We start from the raw sequence: 21,046 nt of genomic DNA on the forward strand, positions 1-21,046 counted from the left end.
ATAGTCTCTGTGCCAACAATGGTGAATATGCTGCCTTGAGGTCACAGACAATTCCTTTTAGAGTTTAGAAGCCTTCAGAAATTGTTCCAAATGTCAGTGTCAAGATACAGTTGTTGAATACAAATTGTCTTTTGTTTTCAGTAATACAGCCATGGTTTTGGTTGCTTCCTTTTGCTGTATAACTTAGTTTCCAGTACAACAGCATCATTGTGAGAAGTCAGAAAATCTCATGAAAAGCCTGTCTGTTCCCAAATGGAAGTGTAGATATTCCAGAGAGGTTACATTTTTGCTTTTCAAATTGGCACTCCTGCAATGTCTGCAGATAGATAGCAAAGAACATCTTTATATTTGCATACCATATAACACATGGAGACATGATGCTAGAGAGAATACCTTGGTTTTCAATAGATGCAGTATAGCCTATAGCCTATCCTTCTCCTCTTCAGGAAATGAGGTGTGAACTGAGGGGATATTTTTTCATCCAAGTCTGAGCCCTGGAAAAAGTTACACCGCAGAGGGAAGAGACGCAGAAAAGGAAACATCTTCTGAGTTTCTGTTAGAGAAATATGTTCAGTTTCTATTTATTCTGGAATGATTGCTATTACTGTATTACAATTATCAATGTAATTAACGTTTTTTATCCTCTGACCATCTGTATGCTTTCCTCTCTTCTGGGTATATTCTCTTGTTACAGTTGCCTTTATAATCTATTTCTGAGGTTGACATGACTGTCTCTATGTGATGGAATTGAGTACATGATGTTAAGGCTTGATTACGATAAGTAAACTGGGATGGAAAAGTCATAGACAGAAAAAGTAAGAGGGGGTTTCAACACCACAGATGAATTTTATTTCCCCAAACAAACTGAGCATGTAAGAATAGATGGGCATCATAACTGAAGTAGTCGTGCGTCTTGTAACATCTGCCATTCCACAAAATGCACCTTATATGTCATCAAACCTTTTTCCCTAAAATTATGCTTTCAAACGTGTATTTAGACAGATTCCAGTGCAATGTTCTACTGTCATACACACATTCCCTTTGATGGTGGAAAACTGGTATCTTTCATTTTTATCAGTGGGCCAGCAAAACCCCTGCTGTGGAAACTACTGTGCTCACAGGCAGTGTTCAGTTGGTTTCGTTTATATTATTTGAGCACTGGTATGCTATGCCAGCAGGAAAACTACTTCTAGAAAAACATTTTGAACCCCTGTTGGCATAATTTTGTCACCATAGTTATGCCAAGAAAGACTCTGCGGTGTCGAGGATTAATCACTGAAAGCTGAAAAATTGCATTGATATACAGATGTAAACACAACCTCATATGAATGGGAAGGGGACTTGACCTCCCTTTCTGTTGTTCACCATGTAATGCAGAATGACATGCAGCTTCCCTCCAGCAAAATAGTGAAGGGCTGTAAGTCCTTGTGGTACTGCAAAGGGATTGCAAATATGTTAGCACAGTGGATGGAGTCTCCTGGAAAGGGGAGAGCTATCTCCATGGGCCTTCCAAAAAATTCCACAGCTGGTGATGTTTCAACAATAAATCATTCCATGATGCTCTGGCAATAGGTACAAGAAACTATGAAAGATGACTGCCAGATCAGAGTCAATTTGTGGAAAACTATTTTGGGCAAAAGCAGAACTTCAAGAGGGAAGTGTGTGAATTCAATTCTGAAATTAAGCAGTAAGTAATGAAGTAATGAAATAATGAAACTTCTCTTCCAGCTACAAAATTCTTTTGCAGAGTAGAAGAACTTAAAGGGTTTGTGTGCAGGAACATAAAAAATACAGTTTTAATTTTTTTTGGTTTTAGTCTTCCATTTCTGGGTACTTCATTTTAGTTTCTGTGTGTGATTTGCAAAGATGGTATTGTCTTCTAAATAGTCCTAAGAAATTTTGACCCTCAAAATCACCTGGGAGACAAATTTTTAAGTGAATGCTAAGCTATTGTAGTGGATATATCTAAGCTAAAAACTATTTAAATCATGTTTGGAATATGTGAACATCTAACATTAACAAGACCATGAGTTATGGGGGTGTTTTTGATGACAGAGAATTTTTTGTGGATGAAGCTCTGTTATATTGATTTATTCACGTTGGTCAGCACCTTTAGAAATAATTTTCACTTACTTATCCCAGGAGATAAATCCATGATACAATATAAAACCTCATCATTCTCCACAACCTTGTAAGCAATTTGTCCTTCAAGAGAATCCCATTCCTCAGTCTCTGAAGTCAATAACTACTTACAAACTTGCCTAAGAATTTCAGGATTGAACCTTTTTAGAAAATTACTATCATGGGAAAAGAAAGATGACTCAGTGAAAGAACAGTATGTTAAAAGAGATATAGGCTTATCAACATGTTTTCAAATAGGAGATAATTCAAATACTTTTGATTGTGTAATGCTTACATTCCATTCTTACAGAACACAATTCTAGAAAAAATTTGAAAGTCTTTACAAAGCACCACTGACTGAAAACAATACTACACTAATTTCTTTTGACTAGGATTTATGCAGAAAACAAGATTCATATGTATACAGACTTGTCTTCTGTTTATTAGTGCTGTGATATATTATCAAGAGGTAATGCAATAAGCAAACAAACAAATACAAACTTGTGATATATATAGATTATTCATGTAAGTTTTCATTAGGTTGTTGTCCAAATATTTTACAGGGGAAACAAGAAAAAAAAAATTTACCTGAAATATATTCAGAATATTTGCAGTGTAGTTTCAGATGAGAGAATCATTTCTTGGTTTTAATAAATGAGTTTAAGTTATTGTCATCTTTGCAGAGACAGAGCTGAGCAGCAAAAGGAGGGGCCTTTTTTTGGAGAGACACTATCCCTTCTTTCAGAATGGTGAAGGAAAATACATTCAACAAAACTGATTTTGTGCAGGCTCCTTATGACAAACAGCTACTGGCAGATTGTCACCTCTTGCTTTTCTTGGACCATCATTCCAGAAAAAATGCTGCCTCTGACTTCATTGGGAGTCCTATAGCAGTTTAATGTGTCTACTCTAGAAGCTTTTCCATGAATACTTTTTTTTGTTGCAAATCCTAAAGTTGTCCTCTGTGAAATATATTAATCGTGGATAACTTGATCACCCATAAACATAACGGTTCATCCTTTTTTTTTCTTCCATAAACATAACATTTGATTTTTTCTCACCCCCCCATTAAATTTTTCTCCAAGGTGAGTTTCCTAGACAGTTAACTCTTAGATACCTTTGCTAAGCAAGAGGTTCATTAATTACCAACTGCTTAAATAACAAGCTTGCTTTGATGTCTAAAAGGCCTGTGTTGCTTTTTTTCATAAACAGAATTACAGCTTTTCATTGTGGTATTCTAAAGGATGTAAATATAGGGTTTTATTCACTCATTTAATCATCTTAATTACAAGGTTTACCATAGTGAGATTAAAAATGAATGGAAGATTTCATCAAGATTTCCATGTTTCCCTCAGAATTAATACTTTCAGCTGAGCTTTTTAAGGCTTTTATTCAAAGCTTTCAGTATGAGCTTAATAGAGAACTATGATTCTCATTGTTAGAATGAGAACAGTGCTGATGTGCACAAGGGAAGGCAGATGCATGCTCCCTCCCACCTGAGAGGGACACTGCCGTCTGGAGGGAGCAGTGCTACATAGTCTTTCTACAGCATGTAACATCTGTACAGCTGTTAAAATATAACTTTTTTTCATCTCTGATCTTACCCAGTTTGGAAACAGTGTTATAGGCTGCATCTTCTGTGCCTCCCCTTTAGCGTTATAAAACTATAGTTTTCATGAGAAATGCTTCACCAAAGATGTTTAATGCCATTTCTATGGGAATCACAACCCTTCCCATACGTCTTCTGGATGTCTGCACAGTGTGTTGCTGAACTGGCAAGCTACTGAAACAAAACTCTTTCTCCTAAGGTCCAGGAGGTTTTGTCCTGTTCTATTTCCTACACAGCTGTCCTAGTTCTCATATTAACTGGAGAAAGTCACGTCAATTGGGTTTTTTAAGTTGTACTGTGCTCCTGTTTGTGTGTACTTTGGACATACATAGAAAACTACTTTGCAAGTAAACACAAACCAATCACTTCTCACTGCTCAGGGTCTGCAAAAGGTGTCTGAAATCTGTGTTTGCATTAAAACTGCAGCTTTGGCCTGCAGCTCCACTCAAGTAGGAAACCAAGCCCAAGTGAAGTGCAGTAGCTCTCTAGTCATAGCTCCCCTGGTTAGGCTTATACTGGACAAATTATTCATAGAAATAACAAGGCAGGCTCTAAATGACCTAATTCAGGTACAGAATTGTTAGGAGTAGACTTCTCCAGGCAAGTTAGTTATCATAACAAGATTGTTATATTTGGGCTGGACTGCCCTCAGTATATTCATTAGCTTGTTGACAGGCAATTGGCTCTGGTATCTGCACACAGGATGCAGAAAATTCTGGTTTGAAGGCATCCATACACCCTGCAGCTCTCCATTTACAAAGCTGGCTTTTGTGAATGCAATTCACAGATGTCTAACTTAATGTATATGAAGGTCACAAGGTTATCCTAAGGCTGTGGTTTCAGTTCCAGGATGCAGGCACCTAACAGTCGCATTTCAGTGCACAACATTAGAGAACTTACATATTTACGTGGATCCAGTCATTACCAGTTTATTGGAAATCATAGGAAACCTGCGTGTACTTAGATCTCTGAATCTTCATCTCTCTCTAGACGTGAGACATGTAGTGTTATGCTAACCTGACACTACAGGTGAGATTTCTTCCTGGCCATGATTTATGATATCGATATAATTTGGTGTGTTTTAAACAGTAAAGTAATATCCAAATTTCTTCTATGATATATTTTTTCAAATCTGACTTTTCAACTCAACTTTAGCATAGAAAGCTATATAATTTGATTCCAGCAGAGAACAATGTGTAGGTGAAAGTCACGTTCCTTGTCTCACCTTGAGAATAAGGAGGACTGTTTTACTGGTTCCTGTCAAACCACTGTCTCACTCACAGTATTCCCAAAACAACAGCCAGACATGTCATGCCTCCAACCATGACTTTTCCTTAAGCTAACCAGAACTTATTCTTCAGTCAGTACCTTCTATCAGTAATTTGTAGAGGTGAGTATGTATGCAGGTATAGTGATGGCAAATAGAACACTTCACATCCATTGGACATAAATATCATCTCCTAACTGCTAAGCTTGCTGCAAAGGTAGAACTGACCAACACCCTGATGCTTCTCCTTCTACTAACAATAGTGAAATATAGAACAACACTGAAGTTTGGGGCTTGGGTTGATTGGTTTGTTTGTTTTTTCCTTAAGACTTATGTTAATCTTAAAATGGAAGCCAAATATATGTCCCAGGCTTAATGAACAGTTGATCGGTAGTGAAGGGATCTGTATGAAGACATACAGACACCCATCTTAAATCTGTTTTGTTTCTCTCGTAACTGAATGTCATAGTATTTTCTTCAATCATTTAAATTTGTTGTGGGAACATGACGTTGAGTAACAGAAACAAGCCACTAAAGTGATAGTATTAGAAAATGATTGCTAACTGTACAGGACAGAAAAGCTTCTTTAATAAACCCTTAATAAGTCATATATAGAAGTCTAGATAGCACAACTTCTCTATCACTTCTCTATATGTCCATAACATATAAATGAACATAATGTACATATAAAATGTTTTAAAAACACTGTTTTGAGAGCCACATGTATCAACTCAATGAGTTAGCTATCATGAGTTGAAGGGTTCCTGCACTTCCTTCTTGGGTTTTACTATATTTTTGTGCTTATTTGACTTTAACTGAATGGTAATGAAGCTTGAACTTTGCTTTTAAATTATAGGAGGGGAAAAAAAGTGTTAGAAGACATGTTCACAGTCCTTTGTATTTCTGTCTTAGTTCTGGGTTAATTCCATAGGGTCATCTCATCTCTTCACCCATGTTTTTCCTTGGAAAAACAATAAAGATATTTCCCTCATGCATACCTTATTGTATCACTTTCAGTAGACTGCTTTTGAAATTTTCTTGCCTAGTAATGTTAATTCCCATGTGTGTTATCATTTAAGTGAATGTCCATGGCCCCTAACACAGCTCAATACAGGAATCAGTATTCTTTATCTGTGCAACTGATTGATGACTATGTCTGTAGTTTTCATTATGGAATGAACAAACACAATTAACTTCTTTTTTTTTTCTTCTATGGTCTTTTCATTACTCAATACATGACCAGTAATTTTGCTGCTGACTTCCCTGGAGCACTTTAGAGGGTTTCCTTCCTCAATCTTGTTGAAGGCATGCATCTGAGGATATGAAATTTAAGAGTTTGGGAATGATAGAATTTTCTGTAGGGTAACATTGTAACAAACTATGTTTGCCAATGAGGAGTTACTCCTAGTCTGTTGGCAAAGTGCTGTTATTAGATTTTAATGACATTTTAATGATCTGCATGTGCCCCAAATTCTAGGCAATGTCTGTAGAATAGGCATATGGAAAAATAATTATTATTGATTTAAACTTTCTTGACATAGAAGTCTAGATTTTCTCTTTTTTTAATAATTTGAAAAGTAATAAATGAAAAGAAATTAATTACTGGTCCAACTGTAGTAAACCATCCCAAAGAACTTGCAATTTGGTATTTTTTAAAAAAAACTTATCCAAATATTATCACTATTGATAAACCATCCCCAGCCCCTTAAAAACACTAACAATTCCATCAAAAAATACACTAAACTACACAGGACACTGAAAGTTAAATGTCCCTAGACCCACTGGATCACTCACTGGAGTTGTTCTTCCCCTCAGGGACTATGAAAATGTAGCGAGACAAAGCTGGTTGACCTTGGCCAATTAAGACAGCACACAACATTGGATGAAGGGGTAGCCCTGACAGGGCTCTGCTTAAGGGACATGTGCTGTAGTTTCACAGCCACACTATTATCAACAGATATTACCCCAGCTGCCAGTTCAGGAGAATCAAAGTGAATGGAGATACCAAGAGAAGAGGGAGGAAGCATGGGAGATTAATTAATTTGAAAAATGCATTGGGTATGTTGGCCCTCGGGTTCGTGTTCTATCCCCTTTCAGGCGCCAGCTGTATGTGGCTATTTGTCTACAGCTTGACAAATGGGACAATAATGATTAAAAGTTTCTGTAGTGGGCAAGCTCCTCTTCCCTAGAGACAAGTTACTAGCCTGTTACTGAGATGTCCCAACAAAATAGACATAACTATCAGGAACCCCTCAGTCTAGTGATTAAACAAGACAGCATTGTCCTGCCAGGTTTAACAGAAATTTATGTTCATGGTATCACAACCATATTTATGCAACTAGTACTGTAAAGGTCCCAATTAAAGTAGGAAATGGTGTTGCAAAAACGTTTTCTGTGACACAGGCTATATAACTTCTAAAATAGTAGGAGCCCAACATTAATAGATTTAAGATCAGAGTAGCATACAGCAGTCACAGTCACAGAGGTAACAGCGCTTTTGCAAAACTGACCCTCTCATAATAACCTTCCTATGAGAATCCATTTGTTATTTAGTTCTCATGTTTTACTAAGCTGGGGCTGGAACAATACCATTTTACAAACAAGTCAGTTAGTTAAATGTCAGAAAGCCCATTTTGTTTAAGACAGAAAATTCCTAATTAATCCCAATTACCTCTCCACTTCATGACATGGAAAAGAATAGAGTGAGAGTGCATATATTAATCAGTGTAACTAAGGAGAGGAAACCAGAAATACAATGCTGATCAGACAGCTGAAATAGGAGAAAACAAGAATGAGGAAGAGATGAGAAATTATTGTGGAGATTTTGGGGAAATCTTAAAGGATTCAAAAAAGGATGAAAACAATGGAGTTTTCAGAAAATGTAACTCTTCCCAGACTAGGCATGATTAACTGAATTCAGCGGCAATTCTGGTAGAGACGACTACCAAAAAAGTTAGGAGGTCAGTCTTGATTCAGAAGGAGAAAGCTGAACTGAAGGACTGAACTGAACTGAGTCAGTTATTCCCTATTTTGTAAGTATGATATAAAAGTGAACATCTAACCATTTGAGGTGATACAATGTTTAATGAGACATAGATTCTCATATGGTTTTATTTAATAAGTTCAGGAAGATTGTTCCAAATAAATGAAGCGGTATGAAAACAATTCTAGTTGGGATATCTAGTTTTCATTCTTTTTCTAAGGGCAAACTAAAAATTGTTTAGAAATAGATATCTGGGTGTATTTATGGTTTTTTTTCCTACCTAATACAATTGTGACTGGCATGAAGGTAGTTATAAATTAATGGTAAATATATTAAAGGCAATTGCTTGGATTTTCAAGAGGAAAATGAGTGAATAGTTATAAGCATAATATCATAGAGGTCAGAGAAAGATCTGAATTATTACAGTCAAATCCAAACCCTTGTGCAGCAGCACAAGTGCATCCTTTATCTTCTGACAACAAAAGATGTTTTCCAGAGCAATAACAGTGGGAAAGTTACTACTTTTTGGTCACAATGCCATCTTTCTAACAATGTAATAATTAATACCACACTTAATTCTGATAATTTGATTGCCCACTTCTATCTCCTGTGCTCTCATGCTATGTTCCAATATTGTTAAAATCATTGCTGATGACTTCATTAGTCAGCTAATGCAATTCCTGTTGTGTTGATGCTATTACCCTAGAGTGGAGAATCTCTAACTGGAAAATTTAACTTCATTTATTGGTTTATTGAAGCATTAATTTTCATGGTATTTTCCTTTTTCAATAATTAAGAAAATCTTCCATTGGAGACTGCAGGGATAAGAAATCAGGAAGAAGAAGGGAGAATGGGAAGAAGGATATAGATAATACTGATGAAGGGTTTGTCTCAGTTTGGCTTTTTCTGCAGAACCACAAGGTGCTTTAGGAGTTTATCAAACTACCATGTAGTTTCAATCCTAAAGAATCTATTTTCAGCTCTGCCAAATGCAAGATGGAAAGAAGGATCACTACCCATTTAAGAGGATAATGGGATGATCTACAAAGAAAATTTCAACAAAAGACTAAAATTGCACTGATTTCCAGTCCAGATCTTGTAACTTTACAACATGATGCTTCATTCCTAAAAGGAAAAGGGCTTTGAAAAACATAATTAGTCTTCTGAAAACTATGTATGTACTCAGCACAGGAGGGAGCAGAATTGCCTGTTGTTCGCATTACTTTAATAATGATATTTCTTTTAGAAAAAAATCAGGGAGAGTTGGACAAGTATCTTATTTTTCCATGTGATCCGTACATATAATGTGGCACAGCAGGTGTCACTTTGCTCTTGCTAAGGGGTTGGGGAGGAGAGGTTATAATCATGGGACACTGCCCTAGGCTGAAGGTAAGACAACAGAAGGCTATGCATTACCTCTAACTAACTATTATGTGACAAGTAGAAGATGAATGGAAACAGTTCACTGGGTTTCCAGTAGTGCAGAACAATGTGCACAGGGACTCAAGAGTGTATTGCCTGTATGTAGAAACAGGTAAGAGTTACAGTGTCTACTTTGTTAAATTTTAAATGATTGATTGTTGCTGAGGTTATTTGTAGTAATTTATTTGTACAACATGGTTGAACAGCATTATTAGCATTCTGGGGCAGTTTGCTAATGTGACATGTATCTTCCTCTTCATCTGCACTTTGAGTTATTTTTCAATTAAGGTGAAAAATTAATCTTTCACTGTCATTCTTAATACTTAAAAAATGTCTTTGGGGGACTATAGATTTGTTTTTATGTTATTCTCTGAAGCATATGTTCACATGTTGCATTGCGTTCAGAAAGATGTAATGGAGGACCCATTCCTTGGTACATTTAAGCCTGGAAAATATTCCAGGAAGGAGCTGAACACTATATCTTGAGCATCTGGGGGATTATGTGATTTATACTACCAATTTTGGTTTTGAACATTTGAGAATCAAATTCAGAGGGAGGTTGAGGGCTTAGTTACTGACCTCCGACGTTCATCTACACATCTCCTAAGGATTCATTGACTATAACATCTTTTTTGTGTGTTTTGGCATTTTTTGTGGATATACAAAGAGCTGGTGAGGAGAGGAAAGAATATCAGAAATTAAAAGAATTATGTGTTAGTGGAGATTTCACTTTGACTATGGCCTGATTCATGACTGCTGGGAAGTCACTTCCTTCCATTCTTCAGTTTTCCCATATAAAAGTGATTATAATGGTACTGCCCTTGATTTGAGATCTTAGGATAATAAATATCATAGGAGCAAAAGAGCAGGCCCAAGGAAGATCCATCAGTTGTATCATGCTGTGGCCATGGTGAAATTCACCAAACACTGACCTGCAGATAGACCCAGCAAAAGCCTTTAAATTTGTTGTAAAACACCTAGCACCAAAAGAATATGAAGCAGAGAGGCATATCTTAAGTTCAGTAGTGTAGCCATACAAAGGCGACTCTACGGACTCTGAGTGCTCAGTTGTTGCCAATACAATTCCTATGAGAACAGCTGCAGGTAAAGAGAGGTGAAGGCTTAGAAAAGGCTGTGTTTTAAAGTATAAACCAGAGCTGCAGTAGCATTCTATTTTCATTTATACACCCAGAAGCCTGAAATTAAATCTGGTTAAATAAATCTTTCTGCTACTATTAATTCTTCCTGGCATTAAGAATAAAGGTGAATGAGGGATAAAGTGCCAAATTTTAGTTGCTTTCTTTCTTAGAAGTACAAAAAACCAATCTGAAGCATACACATAAACTCCTCGAGAGACTGAAACTCTGATAACTGGAGTACTAGTGAGTATTTTCAGCCAAATTACAGAATTTGCTTAACAGACCTTCTGTTGCAAAATGATGAGTAGAGGAAAGCTAGGGATGCAGAGATTTTGCATCTCTCAGTTGAAAAAGAGATAATATCACTCTTGCACTAGACAGAATGGTATTCCACAAATTTGGATGATCGTCATCCTATCATTACATTTTTGTTTTGATGAATGTCCTAGTGATGCCTTTGAAATGCATTAATCTTTTGGTATCATTAGAGTAGTCATAAAATGAAATTTCTGTGTAATGCAGCAGCCCGCTTGCGTTCAGGATTCTGGGGGTCAGGGGTTCACTGCAGGTAACACTGCTCTAGAGTACTACTTTTCATTGTGCTCACCCCTGCAGCAGACTTAGGTAAGAAGTAGACCATGTCAGTGTAACTATCACACCAGTGCCATTAAAATGTAGTGAAAATCAAGCATCATAACATGATCAGAGAACAAGAGAGATGTAAAGAGTGAAAGAGAAAAGAATAGAAAAAAAACCACTTTAAATTCTGTTGAACATTTTGCCAGAGGAAATAATTTCCATATATAAATTTTCTATACAGTGATGTGTTTTCCTGAGCATTAAACAATATCTTCATTATTTTCCATGCCACACTTTTCATATGAATACAATAGTTAGTTAGTCATTACCACAGAATTCTTGTTAATTCAACTTATTAAGAAATAATCAACTTCTGTTACTGCACATTCAACATATTTCCATTAAAAAAGGTTGCAGTAACAACAAGCTATCCAAATCAGAGTTTACCAGTGACTCATCCTGCACATTTGCCACTCCCAAATTTTATATCTCCTGTAAATCAGTGATTGCAACTGCATAAGTTTTTCTATAAGTGTTAAAATGTTCAGCAGCAGAGGACAAGAATTCCAGAACTGATCCTTTTGATCATGCTTTGCAGTCAGTTTTTAATCTTTTTAATGCACAATAAATTAATTTTGAGGTGTCGTGGTTCAGCCTCAGCTGGCAACTGAACACGCAGCCGCTCGCTCACTCCCCCCACCCCTGTGGGATGGGGAAGAGAATCGGACGAGCAAAAGAACTTGTGGGTTGAGATAAGCACAGTTTAATGATTACAATAAAATGATAATAATAGTACCAATGATTATTATAATAATGAGAATAATGTTAATATAATAAAATGGAAAAGGAAGGGAAAGGGAAAAAAGGAAAAAAAAAAAAACAAAAACGGAAACACAAACGATACAGCCGCTCACCACCCGCCGACCAACGCTGCCCGTCCCTGAGCTGCGATTGCTCCCCCCTCCCACGGCACGCCCCTCCCAGGTAACATACTGGGCATGATGTTACATGATATGGAATATCCCTTTGGTCAGTTTGAATCAGCTCTCTTAGCTGTGCCCCCTCCCCTCCCACCTTCTTGTGCACCCGGCAGAGCATGGGAGGCTAGACATGTCCTTGACTAGTACAAGCGCTACCCAGCAACAGCCTAAACATCTGTGTGTTATCTCAACAGGTTTTTTTCCATGCTAATTTCAAAGCACAGCACTATACCAGATAAAGTGAAGAAAATTAACTCTATCCCAGCTAAAACCATGACATGAGGTTATTCCAATTCTTTTTAATCAGCATGTTCTCTTATAAAACTTGAATCCTAGGTACATTACAGAAACTTTGCTGTCTTTGTCAATGAAAAGAAGTACAAAAATATACTGGGTTAGTTTGACTAGATTTATTTTCTTCCAATATTGTTAATTATATCTCACTTTTTAAATTGGATTAAGCAAGTCTCATATCAGTCATTGAATTATTTCATCTGAGATTGAAGCACATGAATTTATAATATGGGTCTTCCTGATTACCCTTTCTAATGCTGGACAAAATTATTTCTGATTCTTGTCTTTGGAAATTAATCATAGAATCATTTAGGTTGAAAAAGACCCTCAAGATCATCGAGTCCAATGTCCCTAAGCACCACATCTGTATGTCTTCTAAATAACTGCACGGGTAGTGACTCAACCACTTCCCTGGGCTGCAATGCGACCAACTACAAGCCTGTTCCAATCATTGACAACCCTTTTGGTAAAGAAATTTTTCCTAATGTCCAGTCTAAACCTCCCCTGACACAACTTAAGGCTGTTTCCTCTCACCCTATCATTCGTTACTTGGGAGAAGAGACCAACAACCACCTCGCTACAACCTTTCAGGTAGTTGTAGAGAGCGATAAGGTCTCCCCTCAGCCTCCTCTTCTCTAGGCTAAACAACCCCACTTCCCTCAGCCACTTCTCATAAGACTTGTTCTCTAGACCCTTCACCACCTTCATTGCCCTTCTTTGGACACGCTCCAGCAGCTCCATGTCTTTCTTGTAGTGAGGTGCCCAAAACTGAACACGAGGTGTGGCCTTACCAGGGCCAAGTACTTACTTAGACTGTTTATCTTAATTGCTTTTTACCATCAACATTTTTTCTGCTTTTCATAGAAAATAGCATTATACAGTGACATCTGCATTACCTGGTATATTATAAAACATCGAACATAAATTTATAGGAGCATTCAGGATTTTTCTACATAAGTATTTATTTTCATTCCTACCTAATAGATAAGTATCAATAGTAGATCTGTTGTTATAATTCTTTTCTTTCCTTTCAAAAGATTTTTACAACTTCCTATTTGTAGTTCTTCTCCCTTGTACTCAGTTTTCTCATCCCAGTGTTTTTCTTCCTTAAAAAACTTCTTTCAATACTAACACAAATTTATTTCATATTTACCTTACTTACATAAGACAACAATATATATTGATAAAATGGCCTTAAATTCTGAAACTATAACATGTTTAAGCATTCATTTATGAAAAGGTTACTGAGAATATGGTATCTTACAAATTATTTCAAAATATGGCAAGAAAATATTTTTTTTTCTTTTTTTAAATAAAGGAGGGCCTATAGTCAGGCTGAGTTTGAGTTCTGCAAAGTTACTGTGACATACTGTTAAACACTGAATTTGGAGGCAATAAGAAGATAATGAGGTGTTAAGAAACAACCAATATCGATTTGCCAAGAACAAATCATATCTAATTTATTTTTTTTTCTTTGAAAGTGTGAGTGGCCTAGTGGAAAGAAAGGTATATTTAGCATTTGTGAATGACTCCTAACTGCAAGAGGTTGCAATCGCTGCACAGCACAGAATGAGAATCTAAAAGGAAAAGTATATTGGAGAAATGGCTTGCAACGATTAAAATAAAATTCAGCAAAATGCAGATTACTATGCTTACCAAATATCAAGTTTACAGATAGAATAAAGGGAAATAAGTGATTAAACAGCATTCTTCCGTAGAAAAATACTGCTAATACAGAAAATGAGACACTAAGTAGAATGGAAAATTGCATACTTCAATTCTAGGAGATACTAAGATGACTTCTACCTATAGAGTGCATGAGATTATTATTCCAGTTATCAACAGTGTTAATGTCCCAAATAGACTACTATGTCCAGCTTTGGGTCCTACATTATAAGGTGTAGAAAAGCAGCGGAGATGACAACAATGAAATTAATTAAAGGATTCAAAACCATGTCTTTGAAGGAAAAATTGAAGAGATTAGGTTGATCTAGACTCAAGAACTGAAGCCTGATACAGACGAGGATAACAGTCTTCCATTTTAACTATAAAAGTTTAATATAGGTCATCATTAAAGTATTTTCCATAATTTCAGTATAGTAGGTTGAATAAGTAAGAAACAGTATTGAAAAAAAATATATATACACAAATGTTAAGGAAAACTGTCTGATTATTAACTGTGCAATGAAATAGCTTTTTCTGAAGATCTAAATTTAGGAATTTAACTCACTGGACATTTTTAAAGACTAGGCTAATAATATCTGGTCTTGTCTGAGGGCAAAAGAAAAGCCTGAAGGAGATGTGTTCTTGAGTTCCTTTTGATCACAATATTTTTATTCTTTCTGGAATCAAAAATCATGCCAGTGAGAAGGAAATACACATAATAGTCTAGCACCCTTTCCCAGAAACCGTATTTTTGTGGTACGCTATGTATTCTCTTTAAAAAGCATATGTATAAGAAAGAGATTTCATTGGTCTTTACACGTTTCACTGACTGGCTACATTTCATATATGTCAAATGTACAAATGAGACTATGTTGGCTGTGTACACTGGTAATGACAATATAATATTTGTGTCCTCCAGTACAAGATCAGTCTTGACAGTACAGTTATGTTTTCCACCATACTTTTAGTTATTGGCTGTGTGAATGGTTATAAGAAAGAAAATATTTGAAGATTTATCACTGTAATTAAATCTGAACAAAGACAAATATGTGATTGGTAGAACTGTGTTTCAGGTAAGTAAGCAGTAGATACAGAGCCCCCAGAGCAGAAAAGAAGCAATTTCATTGCTAGCTGATAAATCGACAAAATCTGTTTGCTCTATGAGGGTGCATTACAATGCAACAAATAAATTACCTTCATTAAATATTTTCTTGGAGGATTAATGAGCACTGATAATAAGCCACAACAGCACAAAGAAATGTGCCAAAATTATTTATCTGGTTGTGGTGGGAGGCTGAAGGAACAACCCATAGCTATCATTCATTTTAGCTAAAAAGAAGCCTTCCTCCTGAATGTGAAGTGCTCTCCATCATAAGGAAGTGCCTCATGTTGCACCCTTACTCTGTAGTTAGTACACAGAATATCCAAAAAGCAGGTGTGATGGTAAAGGTTGAAACTGGGTATGAGATAAATAGAATAAGGTTTCCTGTTTTCAGCAGGGGAGATTTAGGCATATATTTTTCCTGGTACTTTATTTTGTTTAAACAAAATATTTCTGAATGGTAAAACAAAGCCATCAAGCAAATTTTGTGGCGTATAGCTATGTATAGTAAATTCAGCCTGTGATCCTGAGTGCGTTTTTTTCTGCTTTTTTTATTAATACAAAATAGAGAAGAAACTTCTCTAGAGTTGCTAAAACTCACAGATCATCTCAGATTTTTGGCTGTCATCAGGTATTAGTACCATTTGTTCATCGAGTACTGCCATCTTGTGGAATTGGGGCAATCAGAGGAAATCCTACAAAGAAGAGAAACATTTTCCCCGCAGGATACTGGGGGAGATGGAGTACTATATCTCCCACTGCGTCACAGAAAGAAGCCACACAACAGACTTATTTCTTGTAAAAACACCATAACTCCACAGAAGTGCAATTACAGGATGTGTGTTTGCATGCTTTGCTCCTGAAGATGCAATATTTCACCATTGTATGGACTATACCTTTAGATTTACCTGTCCTTCAAGGAGTTCGTATGGTGACTTTCTTGTTACGTCTTCACTTGCCACCTGAAATACCACTTAGCTGACAGGACTGATGAAAAGGCTGTCCAGAGACTGCACGTTAAAAGGATGAAACAAGCAATTTCTCAGAAGAACAGCCTTGAAGCAAATCTGGGAAACATTCAGGCACTAACAAACACATGAGTGAATATGTGATGCTATCTGAATGCCTCCAGCACAGCTCTCATTAGAATACTTAAGGGGTTATTCCTTACTGATCCAGAATGACAGAAAGACTTTTGCATTACTACAGTACTGACATTTTCTGCATCAGAATGATATCTTCAAAAGCACAATACAGCACTAACAAATGCTGATATGTCAGTATTCCAGCTTCATCCATTATGGGAAGTACATCACGTTGTGACAGTTTAGGAATTACTGTTGTGAAATGGAGAAAATAGATCTACAAAAATAATTTAAGAAATTACAGTAAACAAAATTTCACACCATAAATTCCTTTTGGCAGGAGATAGATGCTGTCTTCCACTACTTCATCAACACGTGGCCCAGATTTTCACCTACATAGCCCACTAAAAAGTACTTAATAAAAAACAGAAACAAGTTGGACTCTTGGAAGGCTTTCCAAATGACCTTCAGAAAACAGATACAAAATTTCTTGGAGACATTTTTCTGTAAACAAAGCTGGTCATTCATAATAAGGAAATACCAGTTTTGCAGTTACCAAAATTACTTAAATCATTTTCACACCAAGACTTTGCATATAACAGAACTTACCAGCAGAAGAGTCCTCCAGCCCAAGCCACAGGAGAATGTCAATTTATAACTGCCTCTATGATTCATGATTTCTCTGTTTTTTTACTCTCTGTTTCTGTTTCTGTTGATGAATAGTATCTATGTAAAAGTTTCTTTTGTGTTGGCAGTCAACTGTAATTTCTGGGAAGGGCTCTGCATCATCTTTGAGGTTTTGGCACAGATGTCACATTAAAAATAAAAAGGGTGGATGTAAAAATAAAAAATAAGCTCAGCATATATTCTGTAAAAATATTCTAAACTTCTGTATACTGAGATATTCGCAGTTTCCTATTTTCAGTTAAAATTCTCCTTATTGAAAGAAAAATTAGTACAGCATGGAGAAACCATTAACTTAGTCTTTTCTAAAAAGGAGGTGACTCCAGAAGGTTCATATCTAGCGTAACTATTTCCTGATTTCATAGTTGTGGTTTGGTTTGTTTAGATTTTGGTAGCAGTGACTTTCAACCTCAAAATCTCTTGAAGCTCATCATTATTTACCTGTCAGGCTTGAGGTGTATCTCTGGAGTTCAGTCTGCTGTTCAAAAGTTAATACAATACACTTGTGCTTTGTGCTTAGCCAAATGACACTGGTTCTGAAATCTTTTAACACAAGCCATTACAGGAAGATATAGGCTTGAACTTCACTAACATCTGCAGTGAGCTGTTTACAAACAGGTCTAGTGTCATCTGTTTGGTCTTAGGCTTCTTGCTCTGAAATTCAAAAATTTCACTTGGCAGTTTACAATTTTCTAAGAGTGGGATTTCAGATAATATTTAAATGCAAGCCTCTCTTCTTCTAGTTTACATGTGCTTCTGCACTGAACTGCTGTGGGAATTGTGGCATGTAACTATATTCAATGTTGTTTTAGAATATTTTACTCTGTGTGTACTAGAGATGACAGACTTCTCTATAGATAACAATGCTTTAAATGTCGATTCTTCATCATTCTCTATTTATTAGCTATTTTTATATGTTATTGCAATCATTTGGGTATTCTTTTATGCATGATACTGCCAGAAGGAAAACAAACCAAAACAAAACCCCAGGTTTTGTACTTGGACAGGCTTCATTAGCAATTCTGTGATTTAAGAACCCTAAATCTTAATTTTGCTGGCATACAAGCTGAGAATGTTCAGAGCCCCAGAATATGAACACCAGTGCATGCTTCATCCTCTACCATGGCTGCAAATTTAGAAGGGTGAGACATTTGTACAATGGATCAATGTCAAGGTACACCCATTTTCCCATAATTGCAGTCATTCTCTTAACACCCTTTTGTAAAATCGCTTCTGCAAGATCATCCATCTATTTCTGTCAGCTAAAAACTCTTGGGTCCCCAGATCCCAAGCCAGCTGTGGTTGTTTCTGACTGCTCTGCATAGCATGCATTGGAAATTGCAGTCCCTGAGATATTTCCACTGAAGCCTGTGCATACTGTATGGACATAACCCTCAAAATTGTGTTTAAGAATCTGCTGAATTTATTAACCAGGTCTAATAGGAAAGAAACTTCGTAAAGTGTGTAAGGGGCACCTGCAAAGAAAGTCAGAATTCCAGATCAGTTCCAGGACTGAGCATTCAAATGCAAAGTCTTTCAGGTATTTCAAAGTGTATTCCCAGGGTTTTTCTTTTTAGAAATTAAAAGTAGGAGTAATTCCTTCAATGTCAATGGGCTGACAATGACCAAGAAATAAACCGTTAGCACTTTTGGCTGTGCTTTGGAGTTTGGGCTCCTGGCTGGAATAGAGATGCTGTAGGTATGCACAAATAAAAACATTAACTGCAAGTTAATAGCATAAAGGATTTGAGTTTTAGATTTGGCAGAAGTTCTGTTACTTTTTTCGCAGTATCCTACCCCAGTACCCATTCACCCGTCACTCCATTTTTAACAACAAAAATAATTTAGAAGGTGACAAAATGACAGTGTACCCCCTGGATTCAGCACCAGCAAAGACTAAGTACTCTGTCCTTAGAGACACAAAAATGTATTGCCTGAAAGCCATTCCTTAGGAGTAGTTCTAATTAATAAATGAATAATTAAACTGCATGTGTTTTTAGGGTACAAATGGAGAAAATACAATTCCTCGTGAACTACAAATGAACCCATAACAATAACTACTTTACATTTGGTTTGAACTACTTTTAAGCCAGAGCAATTAGTGAGACTGATTGCTTTCATTTGAATTGTTAACAGGTGTCTTCAATTAAAGCCTATGCATTTTCCTTGAACTTGTGTGTTCATCATTGCTTTGTAGATTTTTATGCTACCATGAATCATTTCTGCCAGATAAGAAATCATAGCAAAATGTGGCCATGAAATTTTCAGAGAGAAATATTTCGGGCTAATCAGTATTTTGCCTGAAATGGCACAGAAGAGGAAGGAAATTTTGAACACTCAGAGAGCTCTCTGTGAGCTCTGAACTCCTCAGGGTCCTGTGTAACCACTCAGAATTACAATTAGATCTGTAAAAGGTTTTAAACAAAAAGACATGTGCAGCTTAATTTCCTGTTTTGGAGAAGTCTTCCCCTACCATCAGGTAAATATATTTAATCCTTTAATATAGCATTTTTGTACTAATACCATCAGGTTTTCATAAGAAAATTTTCATCTGACTTCAAAACTAGATTGAACTTCAAAGTTAATCCAGAACATAACACATCTTTACATCACTGCTTTCACTGTTGGTTTATATTCATTAAAAAACTAGTCATGGTGTCTTTCCATTCCTTTCTGACCACCATGTCAGGGAACAGTACAGCCCAAGGATAGAAAGGACAGATCAGTTGGGATTTCTGATGCTTTTAAAGTCAAACTGCACACCTGGCTATGGCATATATTTAGAGAGAGTGTTAATGTGTTTTACACTTCTTGTAACATGAAGAGCTATACCAATTTCTTTCCTATAATTAGCAGAAAAGCACACAGAAAAATTGAAATTTTGAAGTATTTCCTCTCACCTCTTTGATCCTTTCATTTTCAAAATCACTTTATATCAAGAAAACATTTGGGCTGTTGTGGGGATAAAAGTATGCAACTACTGTCTTCATATTGCTGCTGAAGCTGAGAGTAGTCACTTAAGAAATTTAAGTCTAAAAACCTGGAACTTGCATCTTGGAGAAGTAGCAGGGATTTTATATACCTGAACTAGGTTTGGCTTTTCTGATTTTGGAGTCAGCTCTTTAAAGGCTGTCATGGGGGGAGTTTACAGAAGAAATTGCCTTTCAGCTAATATGCCGATTTAAGTAGTGAAGAATATTTTTTTTAAAGTGTGAAGACAGAATGCAACAGTGGAAGATAAGATTGAAAGGAGAACCACATGTAAAAAAGTATAAAGAAGGTTAAGGCTTTAAAGTCTCAATTAGTAGAGCTCCGCATGTGTAATTCCCTGCAAGGAATTTTCTGCAAAATCAGAATCTCATTAACTTTATTGATACTTCTAATGCAGAAATATTAATATATCTAGGTTTTTAATAAATCACAATATAATCTGATATACAATACTAGGAAATAATCTTTTTTCTCAACAAATTATTATGAGTATAAAGGGAGAAGTATATACTTTTTAGGTGAAGAGAACAATTTGTGCGATAAAAATGAGAATGAAGACACTGCCTTTAATTACCTTTTTTTAAAAATCACTTTGATTAGTCTTTGATCCATCAGATTATGAGACAAAGGAGTTGCTAGCTTTGGTTTAAGGAATTATTCATTGATTGTAGGGATTTAAGCTGCATATAGGAAGGGTTCTGAGATTCTTCAGTGAAGCAGATGTAGAAGAAGATGGAAGTGTAGTGTGGTAGTACTACATGCAAGGTGGGTTGAACAGTAATTAGAATATGTTGATTTTAAAAACAGAGGTTCAGAAATAAAAACTGTTTATACACACACATGGAAAAGCCATCCCTAGCTCTATAGTGTGCATCTTGCTATAGTTCACTGAAATTTTTAATAAGTAGAGAAAATAAAGTTTTCTATATTATTTCTGGCTTGACCTGAAAGATTAGAAAAGGGAATTATCTAATATTTTATGGGTGATTTCTTAGTCTGTTAATTAATGTAATAAATTTTTCTCTAACTAAATATGTCCTGAGGACTCAATGCTTATATTGTTTCCAAAATTCCAAGGAGAGAAAAAAATTTCTTGTCTTCAGTTCTAAAACAAACAAAAAACAA

General features: G+C 36.1%; 1 protein-coding gene across 2 annotated transcripts in view; it reads left to right on the top strand.

The window, feature by feature from the left end:
* CNTN5 (contactin 5) overlaps positions 1–21,046 on the top strand; it is a 673,925-nt gene that overhangs the window by 482,944 nt on the left and 169,935 nt on the right. The window lies entirely within an intron of this gene.

The sequence above is a fragment of the Phalacrocorax aristotelis genome, chromosome 1, assembly GCF_949628215.1.
Source record: "Phalacrocorax aristotelis chromosome 1, bGulAri2.1, whole genome shotgun sequence".
In the NCBI taxonomy this organism is placed as follows: domain Eukaryota; kingdom Metazoa; phylum Chordata; class Aves; order Suliformes; family Phalacrocoracidae; genus Phalacrocorax; species Phalacrocorax aristotelis.